This window comes from Cavia porcellus, unplaced genomic scaffold (assembly GCF_034190915.1).
Source record: "Cavia porcellus strain 051 isolate PalLab524CR breed Dunkin Hartley unplaced genomic scaffold, mCavPor4.1 scaffold_1, whole genome shotgun sequence".
In the NCBI taxonomy this organism is placed as follows: Eukaryota; Metazoa; Chordata; class Mammalia; order Rodentia; family Caviidae; genus Cavia; species Cavia porcellus.
Genome location: NW_026947484.1, coordinates 229,638,780 through 229,646,277, shown reverse-complemented (window position 1 = coordinate 229,646,277; position 7,498 = coordinate 229,638,780).

Genomic DNA, 7,498 nt, shown 5'->3' with positions numbered 1-7,498 from the left:
CAAGAAACAAAATCCAACCATATGCTGTTTACAGGAAACCCATCTAACCCAGAAGGATACTCACAGACTGAAAGTCAAAGGATGGAAAACAATTCTCCATGCAGCAGGAATCCAAAAAAAGGCAGGAGTAGCCATTCTGTTTGCAGACAACGTGAACTTTAAACCAACAATGACCATAAAGGACAAAGAAGGTCACTACATACTCGTAAGAGGAAAACTCCAAGAGGAAGAGATAACTATCTTAAATATATACGCACCAAACTCCAGAGCACCCAGTTATATAAAACAATTAATAACAGAAATGAAAACTCAAATTATCAGTAACACAATTGTAACAGGAGACCTTAATACACCACTGACACCAAGGGACAGATCAACCAGACAGAAAATGAGCAAAGAAATAACAGAACTGAATCACATCTGTGAACAAATGGGTTTGATAGACATATACAGGATGTTCCACCCAACAACATCAGAATACACATTCTTCTCAGCAGTACATGGATCATTTTCTAAAATAGACCATATATTAGCTCACAGAACATATTTAAGCAAATGCAAAAAAGTTGAAATCATCCCTTGCATATTATCGGATCATAGCGCTCTGAAATTAGAAATTAATGACAAAAGATACTGCAAAAATTCCACAAACACATGGAAACTAAATAACACACTCTTGAGTAATCAGTGGGTCACAGAAGAAATTAAAGAAGAAATTAAACAATACCTAAAAGAAAATGAAAATGCAGATACAACTTACCGGAATCTGTGGGATGCAATGAAAGCCGTTCTGAGAGGAAAATTTATTGCACTGAGTTCCCACATCAGGAAAACAGAACGAATACAAATAAATAACTTGATGCTACACCTCAAACAGCTAGAAAAAGAAGAGCAAGTCAAGCCCAAAGCCAAAAGAAGAGAGGAAATTATAAAAATCAGAGCAGAAATCAATGCAATAGAGACTAAGAAAACAATCCAAAGAATCAACGAATCAAAGAGTTGGTTCTTTGAAAGAATAAATAAAATCGATAAGCCCCTAGCCAACCTTATTTTAAAAAGGGAAGAAAAAGCTCAAATTCATGCAATAAGAAATGAAAAAGGAGAAATCACTACAGACCCAATAGAAATACAGAGGATCATCAACACCTATTTCGAAAACCTCTACTCTCAAAAGTTTGATAACACAGAAGAAATAGACAGATTCTTAGAAGCATATGAAGTACCAAAGCTAGATCAAGAGGATATAAAACTGTTCAATAACCCAATCTCTGCTAATGAACTTGAAAATGTAATTAAGGCCTTACCCACCAAGAAGAGCCCAGGCCCAGATGGATTCACTGCAGAATTCTACAAGAAATATAAAGAAGACCTAATGCCGACACTCCTCAAACTATTCAATGAAATTGAAAGGGAAGCAATCCTTCCTAAGTCATTCCTGGAAGCAAATATTACTCTAGTACCAAAACCTGAGAAAGACCCAACTATAAAAGAGAACTATAGACCGATCTCCCTAATGAACACAGATGCAAAAATCCTCAATAAAATATTGGCAAATAGGATCCAGCAAATCATCAAGAAGATTATACACCATGACCAAGTGGGATTCATCCCAGGAATGCAAGGATGGTTCAACATAAGCAAATCAATAAATGTAATCCACCATATCAATAAAGCCAAAAATAAGAATCACATGATCATCTCTATAGATGCAGAAAAAGCCTTCGATAAGAACTTTACAGAAAATTGGAATAGATGGTCTTTACCTCAATATAATAAAGGCCATTTATGACAAACCAACAGCCAGCATCATACTAAATGGCCAAAAATTGAAAGCCTTTACTTTAAAATCGGGCACAAGACAAGGATGTCCTTTATCACCACTCCTATTTAATATAGTACTGGAAGTACTAGCCAGAGCAATTAGGCAAGAAAGAGAAATAAAAGGGGTAAAGATAGGAAAAGAAGAAGTTAAATTATCATTGTTTGCAGATGACATGATACTCTACATAGAAGACCCCCTAAACTCCATTGAAATACTCTTAGATACAATAAATAAATTCAGTAATGTGGCTGGATACAAAATCAATACTCAGAAATCAATAGCATTCCTATACACGAACAACAAAATTACAGAGAGGGAAATAAGAGAAACTGGACTATTCACATTAGCAAGCAAAAAAATGAAATATTTAGGAATTACTCTTACGAAAGAAGTGAAAGACTTATACAGTGAAAATTATAATACACTGAAAAAGGAAATTGAAGATGATCTCAGAAAATGGAAAGACATCCCTTGCTCATGGATAGGAAGAACAAACATTGTGAAGATGGCCATTCTCCCAAAACTGTTATACAGATTCAATGCAATCCCAATAGAAATTCCATCAACATACCTTATAGATCTAGAGAAATCACTCCTAAATTTCATCTGGAACCAGAAGAGACCTAGAATCGCAAAGGCAATTCTAAGCAGCAAAGACAAAGCAGGAGGCATCACAATCCCTGACTTGAAGTTATACTACAAAGCAACAGTAGTAAAATCAACATGGTATTTGAATCAAAACAGAGCCGAAGATCAGTGGAATAGATTAGAAGATACAACCACAACTACGAACACACTCAACCACCTTATCTTTGATAAAGGAGCCAAGCAGGTTCACTGGAAGAATGACAGTCTCTTTAATAAATGGTGCTGGAAAAACTGGCTCTCCATTTGCCGAAAACTAAAGCTAGACCCATGTCTATCACCATGTACTAAATTAAAATCTAAATGGGTCAAAGATCTGAATATTAAAACAGAAACACTAAATCTATTGGAAGACAAATTAGGTAGAAACCTTGGAGACATAGGAGTAGGTAAAGAATTCATGAACAGGACTCAAACCTCACGGGAAATACTTCCCAGAATCAATAACTGGGACCACTTCTTATTAAAAAGTTTCTGCATGTCAAAAGAAATCTCCAGCATAGTGAAAAGAAAACCCACAAACTGGGAAAAGATTTTAGTGAACTCTCTCTCAGACAAGGGCCTCTTGTCTAAAACATATAAAGAATTAGAGAAACTCAGACCTCCAAAATTCAAAGATCCAATCCAAAAATGGGCATCTGAGGTGAATACGCAATTCTCAGATGAAGAAATGCAAATGGCAAATAAATACATGAAAAAATGCTCATCATCATTGGTCATTAGAGAAATGCAAATTAAAACCACACTGAGATACCATCTCACTCCTGAAAGAATGGCCAGGATCAAGAAAACCAACAACAACAAATGCTGGAGAGGCTGTGGGGAAAAAGGAACTCTCCTGCACTGTTGGTGGGAGTGTAGACTGGTACAGCCTTTGTGGAGATCTGTCTGGAGATTTCTCAAAAAGTTGGGACTGGAAATCCCATTTATTCCAGCTATTCCACTTCTAGGCATATTCCCAGAAGAACTGAAAGCATCATACCACAGTGATATATGTGCACCTATGTTTATAGCAGCACAATTTGTAATCGCCAGATCTTGGAAACAACCCAAGTGTCCATCAACGGAGGAATGTATAAAAAAGTTGTGGTATTTCTATACAATGGAGTATTATGCAGCTATAAAGAAGGATCACATTGAGATATTTATCAATAAATGGGCGCAGCTTGAGACCATACTCATAAGTGAAATAAATCAATCTCGCATGTGTGAATACCGAATAGTTTCCCTAATGTAAGTAATGATTCAAATATATAAAAATATGTGGTAATCATGATTCCCCATTAGGTGGCCTTGGAGCCTTATAAAGTTTTCACTCATTAATTAGAAAGGCTTTATTCTGGGCTTCTTGATTTGAAAATATTTGAAGCTAGAGTATATGAAGTTTTATCCAAATATATCAAGGAAAAAGACACTATGGTAACTACTATTAAGTCAGGTTATATGGTGGTGAAGTACTAGGTTGTTGAAACAGTCATGCTGTGACCTCTATTGTTATATTGTTATGTCCTGTTTTATCTCAATCTCCCCCTTATTGTTTTAAAAAATTATTTAGTCATTTATGTTTGTCTTAATTAAAGAAAAAATTCAAAACATTAGGATATATAAATAGTAACTCTTTTTGATTTCCTATTAACTTGTTTTGAAGTCCTGTAGTACTCCCACGATCTTGTTTTGACTGATTAGACTCTGTTCCATTCTATATGGTAGTATCAAGTTTGAAGACATAGGCAACTACTTTGAAGACAATAAGATTCACTAAGATACCCATTCTGGTTTGACTATTGTCTTCTTTGGAAGTCCTGTAATGTTTACAATGCCTAAGTTTTATTGGTCTTGTTCTCTACTGGTTTGTCCAACTTTATAATATCTAATGAGATAGACAATTCTTTTTAAGGAAACAAGGGACAACGTTGATAACCATTGTTGATAAACTTGTACTCTGTTCTACATCATGTGCTATGTCTATCCTTGGTATTGACTGACAGCTTTGTTTTGCCATATTTCACTGTATTCTTCCCCCCCCCCCAAAAAAAGTAATAAGCACTAAGGAGTAATGAAATCCAAAGTGTGTGAATTTTGTTGTAAAAAAGAGAGGGGAAAAAAAAAAGAAAAAGAACTCTAACGGATATAACAGCAAGTGTGTTTAGGGGTGTTAAATAGCTGACTGTATCAATGTTTTTGGATCATTGAACACAGCTGTTTGCAGTCTACCTGTTTGAATGTCCACCTTGTATTCTTTGATACTGTGATTTGAGGAACTATTTTCAAGATGATAATATGTAATATACTAACAGGTGATTTCTTACTGTTATGTTTTTTTTTTGTTTGTTTGTTTTGGGTTTTTTTTGTTTTGTTTTGTTTTGTTTTGTAGTTCTGTATTACGTGTACCCTTACACTGCTTTGGTTTGTTTTGTGTTTTTCTCTTTTTCCTCTTAAATAAAAAAAAAAGAAATTTGAAAAAAGGGACAATTCAGCAGCCAAGAATTTCTCAAATGCCCTTGGCGTTTTAAAAAAAGTGACATAAACTTGAGCGTGTCATGTCCATGTCTCTTTACAAAGATTTTACCTCCTATTTGATAGGAATTACTGTTTCTTTGAAAGGTCAACCTGCACTGAAATAAAGATAATCCCTCCTTTCCTCAAAAAAAAAAAATGAGAGGGCTGAATGTATTTGTAGTTGTGGTTTATCTTCTAATCTATTCCATTGATCTTCAGGCCTGTTTTTATTCCCATACCATGTTGATTTTATCACAGTAGCTTTGTAATATAGTTTCAAGTTGGGGATTGTGATGCCTCCTGCCTAGCTTTTGTTGGCCAGAATTGCCTTTGCTATTCTAGTCTCTTCTGGTTCCAGATGAATTTGAGGAAAATTTCCCCTAGATCTGTGAGGTATGCAAATGGTATCTTTATTAGAATTTCATTAAATCCACATAATAATTTTGGGAGAATTGCCATTTTCACAATGTTTCTTCTTCCTATCCATGAACAGGGAATGTCTTTCCATTTTCTGAAATCCTCTTTTATTTCTTTTTTCAGAGTAATGTTATTTTCCCTGTATAGGTGTTTTACTTCCTTTGCTAGATTGATTGATTCCTAAGTATTTCATTGGGTTTTTTTTTTTTTTTTTGGATGCTATCGGGAAGGATGTGGCTTTCCTTATTTGTCTCTCAATGAGTTTTGTTTGTGTACAAGAATGCTACTGATTTTTGAGTGTTTATTTTGTATACAGCTACATTACTGAATTTGGTTATTACATATAGAAATCTTTCAATTGAATTTGGGGAGTCTTCTATCTAGAGCACATCATCTGCAAATAATGATAATTTAACTTCTCCTTTCCCTATCCTTGTTCCTTTTCTCTCTCTTGTCTAATCACTCTGGCTAATGTTTCCAGAAGTATACTGAATAGGAGTGGTGATAATGGACATCCTTGTCTTGTTCCTAATTTTACACTGAAAACTTTCCATTTTTGACCATTTAATATGATGCTGGCTGTTGGTTTATCATATATAGATTTTGTCAGATTGAGATAGAGACCATCTATTCTGATTTTCTATAGGATTTTTATCATGAATGAGTGCTGGATTTTGTTGAAAGCTTTTTCTGCGTCTATGGAGATGATCATGTGATTCTTGTCCTTGGCTCTGTTGATGTGGTGTATCACATTTATTGATTTGCATGCATTGAACCACCCCTGTAACCTGGGATAAATCCCACTTGATCATGGTGTATAATCTTCCTGATGACTTTTGCATTCTACACGGCAGTATTTTATTGAGGATTTTTGCACCCATGTTCGTTAGAGAGATTGGTCTATAATTTGGGGAGGAGTGGAGGTTGGTTTTTCTCTAGTTTCAGTATCAGGGTAATACATGCTTCCAGAAATGAGTTGGGAAGACTTGCTTCCCTTTCAATTTCATTGAAGAGTTTGAGGACTGTTGGCATTAAGTCTTTCCTAAATGTCTTGTAGAATTCAGCAGTGAATCCCTCAGAACCTGGGTTTCTCTTTGTTGCTAAGGTTCTAATTATGCTTTCAATTTCATTAACTGAAATTGAGTTATTCAGCAGTTTACACATTCTTGATTCAGCTTTGGTAATTCATAAATATCTAGGAATCTGTCCATTTCTTTGTGTTATCAAACCTTTGAGAGTAAAGGTTTTTGAAGTAGGTATTGATGATCTTCTGTATTTCCAGAGAGTCTGTAGCAATTTTACCCTTTTCATTTCTTATTGCATTCATTTCTTATGGATTTGAGTTGTTTTTTCCTTTTTTTTTTTGATAAGGTTGGCTAGAGACATCAATTTTATTTATTCTTTCAAAGAACCAACTCTTTGATGCATTAATTCTCTGTATTGTTTTCTTAGTTTTAATTGCATTAATTTCTGTTCTGATCTTTATAATTTCCTCCCTTCTTTGGGTCTTGGGCTTGACTTGGTCTTCTTTTTCTAGAAGGTTGAGGTGCAGAATTAGGTTGCTTATTTGTGTTCATTCCATTTTCCAGATGTGGGAGTTTAGTGGTATAAATCTCCTTCTTAGGATTGCTTTCATTGTGTCATGCAGGTGGCAGTAATTTGTATTTGCATTTTCATTGGATTGTAGATATTGTTTAATTTCTTCTTTAATTTTTTCTGGGCCCATTGTTGTTTAGGACAGTGTTATTTAATTTCCATGTGTTTATGGGGTTCTTGTGTGGATTTTTGTTGTTAATTCCCAATTTTATTGTACTATGGTCACATAATATGCATGGAATTATTTCAATTCCTTTGCATTTACTTAAGCATGTTTTCTGGGCTAGTATATGGTCTATTTTAAAGAACAACACAAGTGCAGCTGAGAACATGTGTCGGGGTCGCTCCCGGCCGGCAGGAAAGACACACGACAAAGTCTGGCGGTGTGCAACCTTGCCTTTATTTATCTCCGCGTGGGCCCCGCGAGGCCTCCACTCTGCCACCAGCCCTTTCTCGCCGGTGGACTTTTTCTATCTCTCTCTGTGCTTTCTCTGTGCTTCCTTTCGTGGCGGGAAAGGC